The sequence below is a fragment of the Haemaphysalis longicornis genome, unplaced genomic scaffold (genome assembly GCF_048455015.1).
Source record: "Haemaphysalis longicornis isolate Haplotype H1 unplaced genomic scaffold, Haemaphysalis longicornis Haplotype H1 scaffold_2, whole genome shotgun sequence".
NCBI lineage: Eukaryota > Metazoa > Arthropoda > Arachnida > Ixodida > Ixodidae > Haemaphysalis > Haemaphysalis longicornis.
In genome coordinates this window covers 273,710,505-273,734,334 of record NW_027526295.1, presented here as the reverse complement: position 1 = coordinate 273,734,334, position 23,830 = coordinate 273,710,505, and the positions used below count along the sequence as shown (strand labels likewise).

The 23,830-nt window shown below is 46.1% G+C and overlaps 1 protein-coding gene and 1 long non-coding RNA gene across 2 annotated transcripts in view; one reads left to right on the top strand and one right to left on the bottom strand.

Annotated features, from left to right (window-relative positions):
- The window catches only part of LOC144170729 (oxytocin receptor-like), a 90,328-nt gene extending 77,497 nt beyond the window's left edge, over nucleotides 1-12,831 (bottom strand). The window contains exon 1 of the mRNA XM_077700704.1: nucleotides 12,669-12,831. The gene's annotated coding sequence lies outside the window, so the exon portion shown is untranslated. The remainder of the gene's footprint in view (nucleotides 1-12,668) is intronic.
- The window catches only part of LOC144167794 (uncharacterized), a 223,372-nt gene that overhangs the window by 100,964 nt on the left and 98,578 nt on the right, over nucleotides 1-23,830 (top strand). The window lies entirely within an intron of this gene.

Here is a 23,830-nt window from a genome sequence, read left to right as displayed (position 1 = left end):
CTTGTACAAGAAAGCACACCGCTGAGTACAGATAACCATTGTTTATTATATACCCAATAAGAGAACGTTATCAGTTTCGAGCAACAATTTAAAAGCAAGAACAAAACGAACCCGTTCAAAACGTTTGGGGTCTATTCAAGCAGTTGCGGTAGATTATGATGAGTGCCTGGTTTGTGTAAAAGCGCTTCCCGATACTTCCCGGCACTCCCAGCGTCATATGAAGCTACAACCACGGGCTGACTCTCGGAATCGGCGACGTCAGCATCACTAGTGGCACGAAGCATAGCAGCGACGGATGTGCTGACCAAGCGGAGCGGCCAGGAAATTCCGGAAACAATCTCCGGTAAGAATGCACTGGCGGAAGTGGAGCCCTAGGCTCTGCGCTATCTTGTTGTAACGATAGGGCTGTCCACTGCATGATGTAATTGTTTTAGACGAGCACCAGGGCTCTGACCCTCAGGAGTTCCGGTCACTTGTGTTTCGCTTTGTTATTTGTATACCTTTTACTGTTCAGTAGGCCGCACACATTTTCTTATAATGAAATAAATTGCCTGTATACGCATCATAATTCGTCCTGATCAATTTTTCAGTATTTAAATAAAATTTTCTTATTTTTATCAGACTTGACAGATAGAGCGAGGGCGAACGAACTCTCCTGAAGAAAATTCTGTCTGTTCGTAAAGTAAAACGACCTTTTTTACGTTATTCCGGGGCCTGAACCGACGCCGGCCACTGCGATACCGTTGCGTGGCTGCGGTCAACATTCTAGAAAGCACGGAATACACATAAAAACCAAGCACAACAAAGAAAGATGTAATGGTCCATCTGGTTAGATTCGGCGAGTGAATGAGCACATAGTGGTAAGTCTGAAAGAACATCGACAGGAATGAGCGAGGTTGTAATCCCGTTCGGTGGAAAGTGGCCCATATAGTTATTGAACTTGTGCGCTTCCTGAAAAAGGAATGGTTGTTCTTTTTTCCATTCTAGTTTTCATCTTAGAAACACGCTGCACTTCTACCCCGGATCAAGAAAACAAAGGACGGCAAATATACGCGGTGGCGTTGGGCGGAAGATTACAGGGGTTAAAGCTGCCGCGTTTCCTTCAGTTGGGTGGTAGATCCGGATACACGCGCCCGTTCCTGTTTCGGGATACCGTTCGGAATTGAAAAAGGACAAAAATATTTGCTTTGTAGACCCCAATCTACGCTGCCTAACAGAACGCCCCTTGCCTTAGTTCAATTTATAGCAAGAGTTCGGGCGTCATGGCAGGTAATCTAAAGCCCCATTCAACGGCACCTGTTCCATTACCGGCAGCCAGAACGTTTTAAAAAAACAGCCCCTTCAATTTTCTGGGTGTACACACATTCTGTTTGCCTCGAACCGTACATATACTGTGCAATATATGAAGGTAAATTTTTTTGCTACTTGTTTCAGCGAATTTCTAGCGCGTCAGTGTTACTCGGTCAGGTTGGCGAAAGTGCTTTCCTGGCTGGCGTCCACAAAGGCGCTTCCGGCTGACGTACCCGAAAGCGCATTTCCGAGCGCTTCTCTGCAGAGCGCCCCGCGTGACATGTGTCTACGCGCGATACAGAACATTAATTAAACGTGGTCATAGGATGCGCCACGATACTAAGGCGACCTGAAACATATCAAATCACCATTGATAAGAAAAAACAACACGAAGAAATACCGAAAAAAAGAATTCAGCTCCGAAAGAAATTGGCACTAAAAATAAAAGTAGGCCCGCTGAGTTAGTGAAAGTACTTAGAACTTTACCTTGAAACTACGGAGCGCGAACGGTGGGACCGTTTTAAGAGCACTGCAATAGAATAGCACCCGCCATGGCCCCACAAACGTCACATGGGGCGCTGTGCACCGAAGCGTTTGAAAACGATACACGGCAAGAAGCTCCCACCCAACAGTGAACCATCCACGCATGCCACTATCCCATTCACAGCGATGTGTTCCCTAGCGCAGAAATAAAAAAATGCAAAAAAGAACTCTACGCGAGCGAAGTACATATATAGGATGCAATGTGATGCATGACATGCGCAATAAAAAAAATGTCCCAGGAATAACACTACTAAACCTACTTATCATGAGCGAAAGCAAACACTATGCCGACAGCGTTTCGTGCAGCTATGTCTGGCTGCAGGATGATCAGATTCATCCTTTCGCTTGCGCTGAAGGGAGCGCACAGAGGGTCGAGACGGCACGCGGTCGATGGAGACATTGAGGAACCAAGCGCCGGCAAAGCGGCGTGTTCTTGTGCCTGCATTGTGGGACTCAGTCAGCGCAGTGTTCGTACATATCAGTCGTTTTACCATCACCTAGTGTCGTAGTTCACTTGCGCTGAACCGCAAGTGCAGCCTGTCCAGCCGCCACTGGGCGATACGGCACTTCCAAAGCAGCATTTTCCCCCTCGCCTAGTCACGTGGTACATCAACGACGAGGCTCCGAGCAAGCGAAGCGATAGCAAAGAGTAGGACAGCTTGAGCGCTGGCCCCTGAAGCTCATTGCGACGCGATGAATGACGTCTACAAGACATATGGTAGTATAGCATTCCCTCTAAACGTGAAACACGAAAAATAAAAGCGCGTGAATCAGGAAAATCACGCAGTATCAGTCGGCCTTCCGTTTTTCAGAGGAAGTGAAGCAGCAGCAGCAGCTCGGAAAGTGGTTCGGCAAACGATCGCAGCATTGAGTCATATGTCTATGTAGTGGGTCATAGTGGACATCAGTGGCAGACTCGTTTAAAATTTAGCCAAAAGTGAGCCTTTCGCTTTCTCATCTCACAAGAATCACCTTAGACATCCTCTGATACTATTTATCCACCAAAGCACAAATGGCGTAACCGAGCGAAGGAGGCGGCGACAGTGTGCCACCAACAGGTTTTCTATGAAATTGAGGGCGACTTCTTCACTATTTGCCCGTGCTATTCCTGCATTTATGGTAATATATTGTTACGGGGCATGAAATAAATTCTGCGCAGAGAGGACGGTATACATGTATGGTGCTAGCCGGGATCATCATCGAGAAGGGAGATGAGGAGGACGCTGACGGTAAAGCGTGTTCGTTCCCTGGCTTGCGCGGTGCTATCATCCACCGTGTCTTGTGGTAACTGGCCTCTGAATGAGTATTCTAAATGCACCATTGTAAATACCGCTTTTCCTTGTATCAGTATGAAGATCAGCTTTGCAGGAATCATTTTATCACAGACGACAGTGTACTTTATTGTATTTTTTTTTTAATTTTTGGATTGTCTTAATTGTAGCTGCAGTTGCCGGTGGACGAACGTTGCAGGGTTTTGAAAATGCTACATAACGAGTGTTTATGATTAGGGAATTTTGTACATTGACGATGTCCGCCCTTACCTTTGACATTTTACCCACGGTGTGCTTCGTGAGATGTGTCATTGACATGCCAAATCTCGGCAATAGCTTTTTGGTCCCACACCCTCGTCCTCCTTAAGCCCACGTTTAAAAAAGCGCCCTCTTGTTCCAAATAATATCAGCACCCATCATTTAGTAATGTCCCCAGTGAAAACAAATAGGCTCAAGACTATAAGTTAACGATGCCCTGGAGAGCTTGGTCGGTAAGTTCGCTGCAGATTAGGGATTGAAAGCAGCCAGTTGCGCGTATTTCAGCGGCTCTCGGTTTATTTGGTTCGATATTTTTCGTTGGGCAGCATTGGAATGGGGATATGTCCTTGACTGCTATAGCTACTGGATCGTGTAATGTTGTTCCGCAGAAGACGGAACGCATTGTCTGCTCTGTGGGGTGGAGGACTTAAAAGGCCGCGCTTGTTACCGGGTTACAATTGCACATGTCGTTAGTCTGCTGCGTTGGAATAACAAATTGACCGCGACAAAACAGCAGTAAGACATTCCCGCCTTTTCATACGTCCGCCAACTACTCTGCCGATCAGTAAATATTGCTGTTTCGATTTTTCTCTCGAGAGGAGCTTCTGGAGATCAGAGGCATGAATCGTCTTTACTGGCACAAAGCCAGGGGATTCGGGACCTTCATCGCCCTTGTGTTTACTCCGCGCATTGGTGCTGACGCAGTGGAACTTCCTCCCTATCGGAAGTCCGATGGTTGCGTCCCAAGCTGCACACATTTGGGTCGGAGATGTACATTGTCTGTTTTTTATTTACTGGTGGATGCAGGCATCGTGGAAGTAAGAGACCAATGTGTAGGAAGACGGTGAAGCTGCCCGTTGCAATCTACAAATGTGATTACATGTATCGCGTACGTGCGTACACACGTATTGCGGGGGACCCTTGCGAAGATAACAAATCACCACGCGCGACAAAACATCTTACTAGAAGTTCACCGCCCAGTAAGATAATAAGGGTTTTCTGGGTAGAATCCACTATTTACGAAGGGCTGTAGTTCAGATGTTCGCACTCGAGGATGATAGCTTTTAATACTGCAACCAAACTTGACCCGCTCCGCAGAGCACCCAAACTTACCTGAAATATAAGGGCAAAATAATGGCAACAGCGAAAAAGCATTCTATCACCTTCTTTTCAAATGGTCCAAAATGTACTTGAAGCAATAAGCTTTTGTAATTACAACTTTGTGGCCTTGATTTTCTCAAGCTTCTTTCAGTTTCTCGCAAACCGCACATATTTTCCAAGCGCATTTCTACATTCACAAAGAGTAGAAACATGAACTTCATATCGATAAAACGTTTCCAAGCAACTCGCATTGATTGCACGTCTGAAGGAAGTCAACACTGTTTAGTTCTAACAAAACCTTAGGCATGAATACGGCAAAAATACATGCGTAAGCGAGAATACGAGATTTATGTTAATTATTATTCCAGGATTAGCTTTAAGATACCGAGTAAGCTAAGTGGGTTAGAAACAGCATCAGTAAGTAGAAACACTACCACAGAAGAAGAAAAATGTAAAGAAAAAGTCTCTGTCTGGCACTGTAAGCTAGAGTACCACAGCCTAGCAGACCTCTTTTCCGATTAACCCGCTCCGAGTTCCCTTCACTCAACTGTCCCCTCTGTGACTCCCTGGAAACGGTAACCCATGCCATGTGGGCCTGCGCTCTTAACCCCCTCCCCCTTCTATCCCCAGCGTCGAGCATGGGAGGACGCGGTGAGCAACACGTAACCGGGAGTGCAGCTACTTCTGGTTGACCGAGCCGCAACCGTCGCCGCCAGGCGTCGGCCGGCGGCCACCACGCGTTCCTAGCCAACTTGCTTGGAGAATGAAACGATGTATGTCTCTGCCGTCGGTAATATTTGCCTCCCCTAGAACAATCACCAGAGCTCCAACTAATACCCACTTTAATTTACCAGTGTTTGTGACCCTTACGGACGAAGGTTGGTTTAATTCAGTGGCGCCCATATATGGAAAAGTATGCCCATGACGTGAAGAATAAAACCAAATTTTGTCTAACTTTGAAACTACATTTACTGTCCCTATAAATAATGATCCATTGTCTATTTTCATTGATAGGTTACGGTGGTGTTGATTTTGTATGTTATGATATGATAGGATGTCATGATATCAAATGATGTGTTTTATTGTGTTACTATATATTACGATATATATCTTTATTTGCTATCTTTCCAACCAACGTACTCTCTTTCATCGCCGGAAGTACAACGTAGTTTGTATTAGACCAGCAACAAGCCAATTGGCTATGGGTCCAAGCACTGTCTTGAATAACTCTGTGAGGAATAGTACACGATCGAGCAATTGAATCGAATTCGATTAAACACCTAAGTTCGGGCGATTCAAACCGCCTAGACCCGTCAACTGCACTCTGTCGACGTTTATTTGAGAAAAAAAAAAACGAGAAGGAAAACGTCCATGTGGTTGCTGGTAGTTGTTACGACAATAGGTTTGGCGGTTTGGGCAATGTTATTCTACCGTTTGACCGTATTCTACTCACCCATGCGTACTGGCTCTCTTGATTAAATTTGACCCGGCATTGAAGCTTGTGAAAATGGATCCATCCTAGTGATATCGCACAAACGTCTTTGAACGAACGAGACTAACGAACCCTGACGGTGAGTGCCTTCCGGCAACTGATTAATTATACGCTTCACGTCTCCTGAGCAACCGTCGGAGGGAGCTCTTACCATATTTCTTCTTCGGTTAAGTTTTCGTGTCTACGACGTGTTATTTTCGGCACTACTCCTTCCAACCTTAGCACGTAGATAGACTACGAATGATGTGTCGTTGGCTGCATGAAGTGGCCCTCCCTCTCTGGCTCGAAATATTGATAATGCCATTTTTGTTCTGTTTTGGCTTCAATAGTTCTTGCTTTGGCTTTGCAATTTTGTTCATTGCGATGGGTAAGAAGAGTAGCCGCTTAAAAACAGTTGAATTCGTGCGACGCACATCCAGATTAAAGGGACCGTGAAGACACGTTTCATTACATGTTTCATTTGAAACATTGCCTCGTTAGAATAACACTGACACCACTTTTAACGCAACCTTTACCAAAGTACGCTGTATAATAAAAAAGACAGAAGATAGCCATATAACCCACCAGCGTATTTTCGGCTTTGCATCTATGGCAGGTTGTGATTGGCTGAGGCCGACGAATTCTAACAAGAATTAAAGAAGTTACACAGGCATTTGAGCTTGCAGAACAGGCTATTGGCACTTAAATTTACTGCGCCGTCAGAATGTTGGGCTAGGCAATGGAATTGACGAAGGAAGACGTCAACATAGAGGCACTGTGCTTACGGCTCGCACAATGCCTGCCGACGCTGCACAGCCGTCGAGCGCATTGGGTATACCTGACGCTACACTGGCCAACTGGCATGCGCAACACTGTCACTAACTTAACCCTTCCTGTCGAATGGTACACAAATGGTCAAACCGCGATTACTATTAACCGTAACAATGAGCCAGGTACAAGTACGCAAGGGAAAAAAAAAAAGTGTGCGGGCAGTGACCCCTCAGCGGTATCGTTCCACCATCTATGAAGGCCAGCGGTAACCTGGCAAACAAAAAGTTAGTTTTGCCGTGGGCGGCAGCCTTATAAGTCAACATACTAATGTTTGTTTTAGAAACCTACCCGGGATACGTCATTGTCAACGTCCCGAAATAAACACTGTGGCGGGAGAATTAAAGGTTTGGCTTGAGCATCGTTTGCTGCCGGACAAGCGCTATGAAAGACCAAAGCTTTCGAGTAAGCTAAGCAAGTATTTTCTCTTCATGGCCCTTGAAAAATAAAACCGCAATAATCGCTATGCATTAGCCGGTATATAGACTTGCCCATGAGCGTCCTTATTCGCGTGGTCCAGAGATGCCTAGACGTTAGATGAAGCTCGCGAACTCGTACTGGTTGTATCAAATACTTGTTTCGTGAAAGAGGCTAACGCAGACTCACGACAAGAGGTCTACAAACATACTGAGCGGCGCAAATACACAACGCATGGAAAAGAAGACACCGACAGGCGCTACACTTCCAACAGTTTAATAGCAACGACCGCAACGTACAGTTATACACACATACCGACATGCGCAATAGAGATGCCCACAGCGTCAGCGCAAGAATTTGTCTAAAAATCGCTCCTCAGCGTTGAAAAATCCCACCGACGTTTCACTAACACAGTCACTTCCCTTCAATCTGACGCCCAGCAACACGTTCTCTCAAGACAAGAGACTTAACGCGATTGACTAATAAATAACATTGTTCACACCCCCGAGGGAAATCTTCGGCCAGCATGTGCACTACCTGGAGACGGCGGGAATGACACAGTGGTTGTAACCCCAACTGGCAGCTCTGAGCCATTCCTGAGGTAATAACTGAGCTTGCCCTCCCCCCCCCCCCCCCCCGCCCCTTCAAATAATCTTTTTTTTCTCAGTTTCTTTTACACCCGCTTATGTCCTTTCACGTGAACCTGATTGAATGATTTCTCATCCGCGTTTCGCTTTCGGGTTGCTACGAAGATCTGTCCGGTTGCGAAAACCTATTAGCGCTTTCCATTTGTCTTTAATAGCCAGCCTGAAACAGAAATAGCGGCAAAGCATTTTTAAATTACTATGCAGTGGCACAGTTCCTAGATTTCAGCATTGCTCGGCGCACACGTAGCCTTCGGCAGATTTAAATCAAAAGGCTGGAACACAAATGAAAGTTACAGCGTTATTTTAATTAAAATAGCCGTCGTATTTCTCTTTAAAAAAGTCATTAATTTGGCTAAGAACCGGTGCCTAAGAGAAGCGAAATAAACTGAAAACAAAAGTGAAGCCCCTGTCAACTTACGAGAAAGACGGTTTAAACGCTACGCTTTCTTTGCGCGAAATTAAATAAGTGGACGTTTGCGATTGATTTGTTTGAATTCGATTTATTCAGGAATTCGAGTGGCTCAAAGTTTTAGAAGGTGCTTACGCTTAACACGCTACATACACCATCGACGTCTCCTTCGGCCATGTCGGAATGGCGGTATCGGATAAACGTCAGCATCACAACTCGAGGGCCCCAGGGTCGGTTCTGACAGCGGGAAGCATTTTTTTTTTTCTTGAGGCGCTTCGCTTTTCAGTGTCATCAATCATCATGGGCCTTCTCTGGAAACCCTTGTATAAGGTTGGTTTTTCTGCGCTTCGTTTATGGTGTTGCTATCTACGGTGCAAGTGTGGCATAGAAAGGCCCGCTTTAAAATAGAAGTGCGTTATAGCCTCCCTACATGTTTACAGACGATAGCCTTGCTGCCCTTACATGTATGTGAATGAGCATTGTCGGTTGGTATTGATGCCACAGTTGATGGGGCTGGGTGGATTACTAGTGAGTGTATCGGCAAATGCATTGGCCAATCTCTTTGAGTGGGTAAGCGCAAATTGTGTGGGTGGGTATGTTGCCATCGCAGCCAAATGAAAATGTTGGACAGCGGGCTTTTGACGGCCGTCATTATCGTCACTGGCCAATCAACATGAGTAGGTGGATTGCTAGGCCTACGCAGCCTGAACGTGGGTAAGCCTAACTTTAAGCGTAATGATGTGTCAGGCAAAGGCAACCTTATTGAATGTCATGCAGCGGGTATCGGCTTACGACGCTCAACTGAAAGCGTAACGTAATGCTCATCCACGTTCCCAGCCATGCAATACGAGCCCGCGTTCACTCTCACATGACGCGTATCAGCCAACGCTTAGGCTAGCAAAAATCGCGTTCACCGTCAAGCGGATTCCAATTGTGGGTCGGCACGTGGACGTCTCAGCCTATGTAATATTGCGATAATGGTGTCGCCGACAATTGCGGCGCCCTTCGAATTCGCAGCGCCACTGGTGCGTCGAAACGACATGTCTTCGTAGCTTCGCCAGCAACGAAAATGAATCGTTTTACCGCCCAAGCTGCACCGCAAAAAAAATTGTGAAAAAAAAAGAGATCTTATCGGGGACACCAGATGAAGACACCCTAGACAGTTGCCAGCGGAACGCTTCTAATTCGGAGTACCTAGTTAATATTTAGCCAGTTATCTAGTTTTGTACATGTAAAAACAAGACATATGAATTAACTGATAAAAATCGACAGAATAAAAGTACGAGCAACCAAATGCCGCAATCGTCCACATTTACGATGTGGGCCTTACTGTACATTGCTGCCCAGTTACCACTCCCGATGTGACTAAAGTTAAAGCAAAGCCACTGGAAACTAAATACCTGAGCGAAACTCCGTGGTTTCTGAGCGTCCTCCCAAAGTGTACTTAATTAGTGCACTGAGTTTCGGTTGATTAAACATTGCTTTGGCGCTATTGCATTTGGCGTTACCAATGGCCCCCACAAGTTCAGATTTTGGGCGCACATTTATTTCTTTTAGACAATGGTAATCGCGTTTACAGGCCCCGCCATGCACACTTCCCGAAGCATCTGATACCCAGTGGAGCGGCATGAAATAGAAAAGTTATGACTAGTAACACTTTCAAGGTCACCGCAAGGCTGCTTCAAGGCCATCTGCTTTGGGAGTGCTGTTTTGAGCGAGGAGTCTAACGTTTGAGACACGTGTCACGTCTCGATAAAGTTTGGGACCATACCGGAAGTGGGGACATCACTCAGCGTACCCGAAGCGATGATAGTTTGGAACATAATTGCGTTCCCGGGGACATGGTCACAAATAACACCAAGCTTCGCACGACAGTAGAATTGAGGTCAGTGTGGTTCCTTTGGTTGAAGGGAGACCTGAAGGCGTCTTCAAAAACGATAGCATTCCGATCAAATGATTTACACACTAGTGTTCGAGCTTGGAAGTACGGTGAATTAAGCGACGTGAAGCGCTAATTGAAGGAAGGAAACAATCTTTAATGCTAATTTAAAGAACCATGCCGTCAATATTCGATTTTTTTTCGCGTCGACAACGTGGTTACGTGCAGAATAGCCGTCAAGGGCTTGCAATGGTAATCGAATATTAAATGATTTGAAAAAAAAAACTTCACAGCTCTGTTATAGTGGTAATTCCATTAGCCTTCTTGGGCTACTTTCCGGCGTTTTAACAGTAGAGATGTTTAGGCTTTTAGTTCGAACGTCGGGCGTTATCAGGAAATTCAGCCCGGCCGAATGCACTTGAGCGGGTGCCTCCTGAGGAGCGGCCGGTATCGTCCAGCTCGACCTCAGAAAACACTCTGCCTGGCGTTCGTAGCGTGATCTCTGGCGTGCTGTTCCTCGCGCCAGTTCACGTGCGTTCGCGCGGGAAGTGGGGAGCACTGACGCCGAGTTCGCGTAGCCGGTTCGCGCTGGTTCTAGGGCGTGCTAACACTGTCCTCATTTGGAGAGCTGTGAAAGCCTGCGGACAAATAGATCCGGGCCAGCCAGTCATGCAAAAATTCCAGTGGCAAATTCAGAAATTCATGTGAGGTTCAACAACCGGGTCTCTCACGAAGACATGGGGACCGCCAGCTCTGATGTTTCTCCAGCATTTCCCCACTAGTGGAAGCTGTGCCAGTTTTGTTGGTCAGCCGGTATCCCTGTGTAAAAAGTTTCGGGGCGCATTCACAGTGTACAACACCCGTTATTTGACCTTCAAAACCGGCGAGGGTGAAAGGAGGGGATTGTTGTGGGAGAAACTGGAAGAGACAGTGAGAGAGAGAAGCGGGATTTGACCTTCAGACCCGGTGAGGGTAGAAGGAGGGAATTGTGCCCGCAGGGACTACAAGAGGAGAGAGGGAAGGAGGCATTAGACCTTCAAACCGAAGAAGGTGGTGGGAGGGGAGGTTCCAGGTACTTTAGAGAGAGGTGAGATTCAGAGAAGGATGAGGGGAGTTTATTTTTGGCTGACAATTTTCTGGGCTCAACAACGCAATGCCAGGGGCAATAAAGTAAGAAACGTATAATGCGCTCGTTTTAATAACTGAAAACAGATGTTCCTCTCCTGGTGAAAAGAGCAACCGGTAGTCTAGCACCACTAGTTTACAATTTGCTTACTTTGTGTGGCTACCTGTTTTATGATTTGTTTTTGTGATTTCCGTCGTAATCTAACGAAATGTTGAATGATAACAAAGCTTCATGCCATCTTCTTCACTTTTTCTTTTCTTGCAACCGCAAAGAAATTTCGAATCGGTTCGCGAGCTAGAATAAGCACTTTGAGCGATGCTATTGCAGCGCGAACCCTTTACTAAAGTGCTTGTGCCTGCGAGTTTCGGAAATGGCAACGATGATCGTTTAGAATGAGTAGCTGGGAATGCGCTTGTTTTTACGCACTGTGAATTCTAGTTCTAATATAAAGTCCACCGTCGTAATTTTTTCGCCCCCAGAGCACGGGTTTCTGTGTTTCTGTGTTCTTGTTTTGTTTTTCTTTTTTCACTCGAAGGGAACTGAAAAGCTTTCCCCCGACGGCGCTTGTTTACGGGCATAAGCGGTCAAATTGTCCGGCAAAAGCTGTTCTGCAATAACTTCCTAATGAGAGAGTCGATTCAACCCCACTATGATTTCTACTACGTGCCAAGTTTATAAAAATAGACAAAGTGCATATAATCATTACGAAGACAATTCCTGTGAGAATGCCGGGAAGCTCCCACTTTAATGACAGAATTTACAATCTACGCTTTCCCATATACAAAAATCGTTTTTCTCTGGATTGGATTCTCGGGCGCTGGAAAAGACCAGGGGAAGGGGGTTATTGCGCGCGCGACTATTGCATTATGTGATGGTCCATTTACTTCACTTTTGCTTCGGGCAGCGATGGAAGGCCATTTTGCTACAGCAGCAGCAGCTCCGCAATGTTTCCACCGTGAAGAAACTTTTTCAAGCTGCGTTCTCCGCATTCAGAGCCACATTTCTGTCGTTTGTATTTCGAGCACAATTGCGAGGGGGGGGGGGGGGGGGGGTTCGTTATTTTTCTTCCATTAGATATGAAAAGACAGGTTGTGCGCTTCCCAAATACACGAGCGTAGGCATGACTGTAAGCTTGTTTCTATTCTCCACATTCCGCGTACATTTGTAGGTTTACTTTATAACACAACCAGAATGCACTCCGTTTCATCATTGCTTCTGCTTTACTGCTACTGGCGATTTGTGGCTCCAACGTCCCGAATAAACACGCACTGTAGCGGTCATGATATGCCAGATGACGTGACAACAGTGTGCATTCACACGTCACAATTATACGCCTGGATGCCAGTTCAGCATTTCGAAATTGTCATATCGTCTACTTCCCTTTCGCTAAGGGGACCCAAACCTTTAAAGAGAACGCTTGCAACTCACCCAAGAAAGCTCCGCGTTGAACTCCACGCAAAAATCAGCGCGTTGCCCCGGCGAGCGATGCGGGTCACGCTGGCGCTTAAGATTCGCCCCTGCTGCCTCCTCGAGTGCCGCGCGCAAGTCCGTCGTCTGCGACCAGCGGCGTGTCGTCTGCGAGCGACCGTCTCTGGCAGCGGCCGGGAAAGCTACGCGTGGTGGCTCCGTCGCACGCGCTCGCCGCTTCAGCGCGGCCGCGCATGCGCGGATCCCCCATCTCCCGAGTCTCCCGGCCCCGGTCAGCGAGGCCCTGCTCCCTTTCAGTGCTGTTTCCTGCTCTCTTCAACTTTGTCTTTATTCTTCGCTTCCTGACACATGCGCGGTTTCCCGCTTAAACACGACTCAAAGTTTAATGGTGCATGGAGTGTGTGCGAGGAGTGCATAAAGGTTTCATGCAGCTCTAAGCTGATGCACGGCGGACTCGGGCCCATACGTACCGCTGGAAAAACGTTGTCAGTGTCTGAAAGAATCTCCCCTTTTCCCAACAGAGGCTTAAGGCTCTGCAGGTCCAAAGCGCACACGGCTCATCTGGGAAAACAGGAAGCTGTATGGTGATATGACCCGGCAATAGCGCAGAAACTCCAGATAGAGGGGGAACGTGAAATGAAAGCACTGTGGCGTGGAAGCTGTGGTCACTGCGGCTCCAGTTTTTATGTAGGAGAGTACCTTGTCACAAAAACAACGAAAAATGAGCTAGAGAAGAACTCCTCTAAGGGAAAAAGCCCCGTTCGTTTTTTTGGTCGTTTCAACCTTGAGTGACCTTTATCATCTCACGAGAGGTAATTTTTAGTGGATGCGAGCTGAGGAAGGCTCCGGAATTTACAACGAGAGAAAGGACCTTTTTTAACATAAAAATCAGAGACCAGGACTTTCGGTATCAGTGTTTCGAGGCAAGGAAATCACATGTTCCAGGGACATTTTGTACTTCCTGTTATTGTTGTTTGCGTACCGAAAGTAATAAATGGCGATGCGCGCAGTACTAACAGGGATGTTTCTCGCATCTTATATAGTGGAACAATATGTGCCAGTATTTCTATACCTAATAGTTGTGTCTCATTGCATTTATAGTATCATTATCCAACGGTGTATGCAGGCTTTCAATTCAGGGAGTGAAGTAGGAGGGGCAGACCCCTTCTCAAAAGGACGGGGATGATGATCTTGATTGAAAAGGGGGAAAGAATGAAATATAATGTTAATTAAAAATATACTTTGGACTCCAGTTTGCGTGCACTTTGTAAACTTCCAGCTTTTATTTTCGTCGAGGGCACCGCTAAATATATACGTCCAGGCCAGGGCATACATGGTAGTTAGGGCTTTACACATTTCTTGCGACTTAAAAATAATTGTCTGTTTGTACTTGGCGACAAAAAGAGTCTGGCCTCGTATATTACACTCCTGTCATTAACCCGAAACGTCCGGATAGGGGCACTGCACCGGGCCCGCCCCTTTACTTCTAAAATAAATGCCACCGCAGTGACCTGTCGATGAAAATCGCCCCACTATTTGTCCTCTCGAAACATTTTTTGTATGGGGTAGTAGCTTTTAAATCAACTACTAATAAAACGCTGAAGGATGAATGTTCTGCATTCCCAGAAATTCTCGTATATACCCTTATCCCCAGCGCTCCAGAATGACCAGTTGAAGCGACCAAGTGTGCAAGTTCGGCGAATCATAAAGCCCAACATATTGGCTGGCTAAAAAAAGTGCATGTGCGCGTAGACGACACGCAAGGCGTGAAAGGCGTTTTGAATTGCGCAATATCGCGCGCAGTTGCCATGGTTCATTCATATTACATGCTACGCCACGTCATTCGTCAAATTTTCACGCTAGGCCACTTTGATTGGTTTTTTTGGAACATTGTGGGGAAGACGCCCAACCAGGATTTAGAGTGCGGTTGGGTTTGTTTTTTACTGCAGAAATTACATGTAGTTTCTATTACATTCTCCACATTTTTAGCCTCGGCATCATGACCTCCCAATTAGCGGCAATGGTCACAAGAAAGAGCGTCGTCGAAGCAAGCCTTATGAGGACAGGAACGGGAGTTAGATCAACTTTTAAAATTAGTTTCCCAGAATAAAGCATTGAAGGCAGAGGCCATGTTCTTACCTCTTCTGGTCAGTTTCTAGGAATTTCTTCGTGAGAAAGCACATTACATATGCAGTTTCCCTAATACCATCATTTCCGTCGATTCGTAGACACCCGCTATGAATTAACAGTGGCAAGCCAGCAGTTAAATTCAGCAGATTTTAACGTGTTTAACATGCATAACTGGTAAATCAGCAAACAACAAAATGGCAATAACCATTAACTGAGTTAAATAACCATTAACAAAGTTAAGCTCTGAGATAGTGCGAAAACACATTAAAAACCATTCTTACGGTCACAACGAGAGTTGGCGCAGTGGCTGTGAACGCGCCTCGTGTTTTTGTTATGGCGTTAATTTCAGAAAAGTTGAGGCAGGGTTCGTAAATGGTGGATTACATTAGTAAAACCCCTCAACGCCGCAACAAATACGAGTTGGGACAAATTCATTTCAGAGTCCCTTTAACGACAGTAGAGATAACCTTCAAATACAAGAGCGAAGGTTGTTTACTGAAGTGTCCTCTGCGACAATTGAACATACTCACCATGTTTCTCTGCACTTGGGGGGTAACCATGGCTACAATTAATCTTATCGACAACCATGGAACAGAGGGCCGTAATTCGATAAGCGTACGAAACACGAACCGGGGACTGTAGATTATTCCCGCCGTGAAGAGCCCAACTCGCTTCGAGTTAAATGCGGGTGTCTAACCCGTTCTGAGTGGTTTATAATTCGGCCTCAGATGAGCGTTTGATGCGGAAAATCTCCTGGAAAGCACCCGATAAGGAAGCCAAGGTTTGTTTTTATTTGAAGTTCAGGGGGGGTATTTGGGGGGAAAAGGATTCGAAATTGGAAAACTCTTTTTATTCTGGCTTTCCTTGGGCAACGAGTGCCTCCTTCCAAGTTGGAAATAAAACCTCGAAGAAGGAATAAATAGGTTCTGCTGGCATTAGCGTGCGGGTTATAAGCGTTTATTCATGACGTAAGCTTTTCTGAACTAATCTTCTGCGAGGCGAGCTGTAGGTGCGCATTAAGATTGACCTTTTGTTCGTGAGCATGCACGCGAGTGTATATGTGCGTATATGGGGGTGTAGGTGCGCGTGGGCGTGTGCGTGTAGCGTGTACGTGTGTGTGTGTGTGTGCGTGTGTGTGTGCGCTTGTGTGTGTGTGTGTGTGTGCGCTTGTGTGTGTGCATGCGTGCGTGCGTGCGTGTGTGTGTGTGTGTGTGTGCGCGTGCGTGCGTGCGTGCGTGCATGCGTGCGTGCGTGTGTGCGTGTGTGCGTGTGTGTGTGTGTGTGTGTGTGTGTGTGTGTGTGTGTGTGCAAATGCGTGCGAGTGCGTGCGAGTGCGTTCTCGTGCGTGTACATGCCAATGCGTACGCGTGCGCGTGGGTGCGTGTGTGTGGGTTTGCATGGGAAAGAGGGGGACTTACTCCATTTCTCAAAACCTTTTTTTGTGGTGTCATATTTACAAAGGAAGCTGAAAGTTCGCGGGCCTGGCTCTACCGTTCACGTAAGCCACTGAAAAGTTTGTTTGATTCACTTACAAAAAGACCTATGTATTCATGTAAATTCGCCTTGTCAGGTCGTATATGTGATACCATGAAATCGATGATTCTTGACTGGACGCTATCCCCTCCTTCGCCAACACAGAGGAACAACCCAATTTTTGGTTTACAGAAGTTTCATGGGCGGAAAAAAAGGTCTAAAATATGTGCGTTCTTCTTGCCCACCGCAACAACAAAACAGAAACAAAGAACATAAATAAAGAGACGGGAACTTTATGATTGGAGCGTAGCTCTGAGTATTTTTACTTGCCGCATAAATAAAAAAAAGAGGCCGCGTTCCCCAATCCATAACCCTGCTCGCGACCTTCTAAAGCACGCGACATTTTCAGAATGCGTCCCTCACCCTGCCGTTTCGCATCTGTGGGGCGCGCATCCTGGTTTCGCGTTGCACTAGCTGACGCTCGAATTAACTGTAAGCGTCGCCCGAACAAAGCAGTGGCCGGCAAGCTCTCGTATAAGGATCAGTTCTTTGTAGCATGCGGTGTCATTACGTATTTTTAGTGTGTCCGGTGTGCATATCGTGTGCGGCTAAATGCCAGCACCTATTGAACGGCCACCCCCGCGAGTGGTTACGACAGGGCCGTTTCCAAATGTCCTTTTAAAGGAGCCATGAAGAGAAAATGCAAGTTGGTTTTATTCGAAAGATTTCGTGTTTTATAGTGCCCCCAGCGCTTGTCCGGATACAAACGGTGCTTTATTCACTGAGAAATTAAACAATTTAGGTTAAAATTTTGATTTTCCCGCTCAATCGTGCGTTTTCGTGATCTCAAATGACATCACAGGAACCGACCGCTCTGCAGCCTAGAGTTCCTTCATTCACGCATCCGCCGTACAGGGTAGAGACACGTATACGCTGGCGCCGCCATTTTCGGTTGCTCGCTCGCCGCCGAAGCAAGTCATTGTGTCAAAACCGCACTAAAATTATCGCCGCAACGCGGTTTACGGAAGAAGTTTGAATCATATTGTCTGTTTCGCGTTGCTAGGTCTCGTGGGAAACGAAAAGAATAACGCGTTGAGCCCGTTGGCCCAATTGCGGCGGCACTTGACCGTTCCAAGGTTGTCTCCACCCTGTACAGCGGTGTTGGTTTGTTCCCGCGTTTCTTTACGTTCTGTAACCTAGATGGCGCCACCATACCATGGCAAGCGTTTGGTTTGTTTTTGCCCGCATTTAAACCTGGCTTGTTTTTGTTCTGGGCGAAAATATGCGTTCCCTGAAACAGTGCTCGCTCGACAAATGGGGTCACGTAAGACACCGTTGCTTGCGTCAATCGGCCAGTGTCGTCTGAGACAACCCCAAGCCCCGTAGTGCTGTGCAGCTAAACCAAGCATGCTGTGCGCAGTACGAACAGCAGAACGCATCAGTACTTCTATGTTTACATGTGCTTTCGTAACTTCCACTGTTTGTCCCATCATTCTTATTGCTTTGTAAAGAATGTGCCCTAAATTTAAGCGCAAATCGCTCGTTCGTCTAGTTTGTAAGCTCTACCAAATTTGCGTCTGCTTCTGCCAGCTTCCGCCAATCGCATTGCTTAGCTCATGTGACATCATAGGTTCTGTTGCGGGAAATGAGCTGGTGGGTCGCATGACCATTCCCGTTTTTCCTAATTATGTAGCTTATTTGAGCGAAGTTTACGTTAAAAGTGGTGTCAGTATGATTCTAACGAGACAGTCTTTTGAATGAACCAAACTTGTGTTTTCTCTTCATGGCTCCTTTAAGGGTTAAGCCTTCTTTGCCGAGTACCCTCGAGCACAGACTGTGTGACGCCCTGTATCTGCACGCAAACAAGTGATGGGTAAAGTTTTACACATTTTATTTTCATAATAGTCTAAATGTAAATTACTGGCTAAAAATATTTTTCTACCCTATTTTCACGTGTTTAAACCCCACCAAAAATGCGAAAATTTCCGTGGCTAAGTAGAAGTGCGGATAACACGCGGGGTCTTTCCTTTAGCCCAGCTTCACTGCAACGTGCGATGTGCCGTGAAGCTCACACGCAGTAACAGAATGACTAAGCCTTCCATGGCATTTGTTGCACAAAACATACAAGGATACGGAACAAAAAACAAGGAGGAGCGCACTCTAGCTGAATTTTAATAGTTAATTGCGACTTTCGCTTCGCAGTCAGTGTATTCTACTCGTGAGATATGCGCTTTTTTCTGTCTAATTAGTACGTGATATGTTACTCAAGCGGTGCGGCCTGTCCTGTATCAAATGTGCGGGAAGTCTGCGAAGATTTTTTTTTTTCGGTGGGCTGAAAGTGGGCCTGCGGAATATATGCAGGGGCGGATTATACATGCGAAAATACGGTTTTAAAAACTAACTAACCAATTGGAAGCGTCTATCGTGTACAAGTCAGAAACGGGAAAGCCCCGGAGAAGCACTTCAAACGAGCTAAGAATGGTAAAAAAGGCACCAACCATGAAACGCCATGCATCTGCCCAACTAGACATAAATGGCGAAGTTATAACAGGTATTGGTTGTAATAGGGTGATCGTAGATTACTGGTAAGAGCGGAAGAAATCCCAAATTAACGAAAGTGCCTTAGGCATGCTTCCGCATTGGTACACAATGCTAAGAATTTGTGCTCATGATATTATCTTTTCTCTATTTCCTGACGGATGCCTCCTTTTTCTATTTTGTTTGGCATGCTCACTAGATGTTCGCAGTTTTGACAAACTTGTGCACTTTATGAATTCTCAGTTGACGGTATGCCCCAGCAAACACTCATCAAGGTGTATTTTGATGACGCGATTTATTCCGCGCAAAACAACTCTTAAGAACTTCTTGGCGCACCTCACGAAGCCCTTTGTTTGAAATATCGCATGTGAGATCACGGCGAAGCTCCACTTCCCATGCACCCGCCGGGGTGGCTCAGTGCATAGGCGTTGTGCTGCTGAGCACAAGGACGCGGGTTCGATTCCGGCCGCGGCATCCGCTTTTCTGATGGAGGCGAAAAGCGAAAACGCCCGTGTGTTCGAGATTTCGGCACCCGTCAAAGGTACCCAGGTGGTCAAAATTAATTCGGAGCCCTCCACTACGGCGTGCCCCATCGCCTGTGTAGCGTCGGCGCGTTCAACCCCACAATAAGATCACCAGGGGCGGCATTCTCGTAGCTGTCCTTTTTGAAAACGTCCCTTTTGAGTCCCTTTCATCGTGACGTACTTTCGGTTAAGCAGTGGGCGTTGGCAGTAGGTTTGCCGCGCTTGCGTTACCTCACTTCCGGTAGTTTGCTTTTAGACAGTCAGAGTTCAGTTGCAAGTTGGGCGAGTTGGTACGCGTTCATACTTAACCCGGCCAACCCGGCCGTACTAGCTTGCCATGTTGCTTTGTACGTATGCAAAGCGAGAGTCAGCGCCTGTCCAGTTGTTAGTCTTCTGTCTGTCCCGTCCTTCGCGTTGTGATTAAGTATGAGTCAGAGTTCGCCAAAAGGGACAATTTTGAAAGGGACGCAAAAGGAACAAAACTCGAGAATACCGCCCCAGATCACTAACAACTGCGTGATAATAACGCTGCACAAAAATAGCACAGCCAGAAATTAGTTATGAACAAGAATAAATTGTTTTCGTTTCATTGCAACAGCATTACACGTATCTCAAGGAAAAATTTCTAATAAAAAGGTGAATATATACCTTAAGCAATACGGATGATTTACTTGACGCTAAATACGACGCAACAAGAGCGATTATTACCAGGTGTAAACTGTAGGGATTAACTTGAAGGCGAATAAGCCAAATTTTAAACCGAAAATTTCGAAGCCACAGTGAAGGCGACGTTGCCAAATACGCACTGCAGGATAGCCAGATCTCTCAGACGAGGAAAAGATGGTTGGAACGCGAAGCTTTCTTTAGTCGAAAGCCGTTGTTTTCAAAGTCCAAAGTCACACTCCAAAATCTCGATCGCTACGCACAAATCGCACTGCAGGTAAGCCAACTTTCACAAGGAGTTTTCACTTAGGTACGTTCATAGCCCGAAAAAAATTCGAAATTCAGAGAATTGTCTACTAATGGGTAGCATTCCTATGCCGCATGTATAGAGTGTGAAGTCTCTGTTTCCTTTTTTTTTTTTATTCTGTTCGACAAACTATCTCTATTGACGTTACTACAACGATTAGCGGTGAAACATCCACCAAATCGAAATTTGGCGCATGTTCACAGATTTCACGGTGGAACATCCTCAAAATATGTGGAAACATGGTTCGCCGCTTTTCGTTTTTATTTATTTATTTTTTATTTTTCAAAATTATGTTCAACAATGTATCTCCGTTTACGCTATAGTAACGATTACAGGCGGAACCTCCGCCAATTCTGTATTTCGCTGGAAATGCTTGGAGTTACACGATTGCCGAGTTTTTGCTATTTGTTTCTATTTTCCTAATTTCTCAATGTTTCAGAATTTTGTTGAACCAATTACCTCCATTTGCGATATTACAACGATTACAGGTGGGACTTTCACCAAATCTGCCTTTTTGTGGAAATGCAGGGAGTTACACTGTTCGCCACTTTGAGCATTTTTTTCTTTTTTTCCTCTTTTTTTTTTTTTGTTTTTCAAAATTGTGTTCGACCAAGTATCTCCATCTAGGCTATTATAGCGACTGCAGGTGGAACTTGTGCGAAATCGGCATTTTTGAGTAAATCGAGGGGGTTATTGGGTTCGGAACTTTCCGCTTTTTTTTTTCTTTTCTTATTTTTGGTTTTTCTAAATCCTCTTCGACCAGTTATCTCCATTTACGCTATTGTAACGGTTACATATATAACTTCCGCCAAATCTGCATTTTTAGGGAAATACAGGGCGTTGCACGGTCCTGGCTGGGGGTACTCGGCAAAGAATGCTACGCATTAAAACGTTTCCCGTGGTCCAAATCCAACCAATCTCCCTCGTGTTATGAAACGGGCGTCAATCCGATTGGGCCATTCCCATTTTTTGGGTCATTCCCATTCCCATTACCATAACTATTTTTTTTAAGAAAGCGGCTTTTTTCTGTTTTTGTTTGCTTGATTTCAATGCAAACACCACACGTGCAGGTGAATTTCATCTTCAAGACGGATTTTCTGCCACAGAAATATAATGTATGGGCGATGGTGAGACGTACTGAGAATAAGCCGACGGGTAATTTTGGCACAGCGACTGTGTGTTGCGAAAACCTGTCCAAGGCATCACTTGGGTCTTCCGCGACGATTTTGTTCGGTTTCGTCTCGTTTCTATTTCCTTCAAGTCTTTCTCTCGTTTTTTTCCCTTTCAGCAAACGAATCCTGTCCTTCTTCGACACTCCGCCTCGCATTGCAATGTTCGCGGCATCGCCTACTGATATTAATGACAGTCGTGTATTTTATTGGAGCAATAACTGTAGGTAGGGACGGCGAGTTATGGCGGGGCGGTGCTAGTGCAGTAGCAGCAAGATTTACAACGTGGTCTAGTCTGGGCAGCGCGAAATGTGCTATGGCTCTTCCATGATTACACCTTCGGTATCTTTGAAGTGCACTGTTACGGCTATTAACAACAGCGTCCTTACAGTTGCAACAGTTCTGACACCCTTCCGTAATTACATTTACGTGTGAAATTTCTAACTGCTCAAATGATGTGGGCTGGACAAAGCGAAAGCCCAATGTTCTGAGTGAATTTCGAGCCGCTGCTATTGCCGCAGCGGTGCGTCCTTTAGTTTCCTTTGAGAGAGTCTTAAATTAACACACTACTCGAGGTTCTGCCGAACGTTACACCTTAGGAAACTGAAAGTGCCGAATACGTGCGACTATATCGCTGTGCGGGATTTAATGCTGTAGCAGTAAATGACCCAATAATTGAAAAGGGTGCCATCGGGGCTTCTGTAACAAGTTCTTACAATCGCTCGCCCCCGTCATCTTTCTGTGTTTTTCTTTAGATTCGCGCTGTAGCTATTTTTTACAATGAACTACCAACTCACCCAACAGTACACTTTCTTACAATCCCATTGACTGCGACCCGTTCCATAGCGCGTGCCACCTAAATAAAAGCTAAAGAAAAGAGAACGCACATTGGCGGCGACGAATTTCATACCGCGTGCAACAGAAACAAAACACAGAAAAAAGGTGCCGCAGCTCAAAACTGAAACAAAAAGTTAAAGGAGTTACAGTTAACGGGAAAGCTGTGAGTTGCGGAGCAGTGATTCGCCAAAAGCGGTGTGGCACCCTCTCTTGAATAGTTTCAGTATCAGCCTGGCCTTGATTCCTAATAAACCGAAAGTACCGTCGATTATTAGTACAAATTAAGAAGAAGAAATTGACGTGGGCGGGGCATGTAATGCGACGGAAAGATAACCGTTGGTCATTAAGGGTAACAGAGTGTATCCCTAGAGAAGGCAAGCGTGGCAGTGGGCGGCAGAAGGTAAATATTCTTCTACACGGATAACATCTGCATACGGAGTTTTGGACGTAACAGGCTGGCATATCAGATGGCAAGTGTGCTGCCATCGCTTTCATGAAGCCTGATATATCAAATTATGATGGCTCACCGTCGCAGGCTTCATTATCTCCTATGTTCCGCACCTCACGTTTTTGTGTGTGATATTTGACCGGTCTCTGACTTGGTCAAGACACGTCCGACACATAAAATACGAGCTTGCTTCCTTCGCCAACATCTTCCGCATGCTATCTAGTAACGCCGGCGGATGCGCAGTCCCGTCTCTTCTTCGACTGTATGATGCCCTGTGCGTTGGAGTGTTACGCTACACAGTCCCCGTACTTGTCCCCCTCTCAAATGGAAACGCGACAGTTCTGCAAAGTAGGCAAGCGCAAGTCCTCAGGATGTGCATTGGAGAGCTAAATTCCAGATCCACAGTGGGAACACTGGTGGAGGTTCGACTGCTGGCATCACTTGCTCTTTGCGCGCAGGACCTCCTTCGCGAGCAACTGCGATATGTAGCATGGCAGGAAGGTGTACCAATTAACACTCAGCTCAGCCACTGAAGTCAAGCCCCTCTGCCGCTTTAGTGCGTGCACTTTGCTCCATCTTTTCAACCGCATTGAATGTCCCCGCCTCTGCAAATTACAAGAGGAGTGCCCGGTATTACCCGAACGGAGGCGCTCCCCACCCTTGCCTTAAAGCTCTTCACCTTAGAACTATCTTCCAAAAATACACAGCACAAACCCGTCTATACAGGGATGTATCTCGGACAGCCACCTAATCTGCTATAGGTTTATGGTTTACGTACTCCGGTACCGTCGTTAGCGCAACGCTTAGCCACAGGAGAACATCCACGGTTACTAAACTCTCCGCTCGGCGTGCTGGTTTCGCCTACATCATGGAGCAACCCGCATGTCAAGGGGCAATATTCACGGATTCTCGGGCGGCGCTTCAGTGGTTAACATAGTACCGAAAGTATCAGCTTGCTTTCGACTTAATTCCTTGTACTTCCAAGTTCTAAAAGCACACCATCTTGTAGAGCTTCAGGGGATTCCTGCCCACAGCGGTATAACTATAGGAACATCAAGGCGGACACTGCGGCA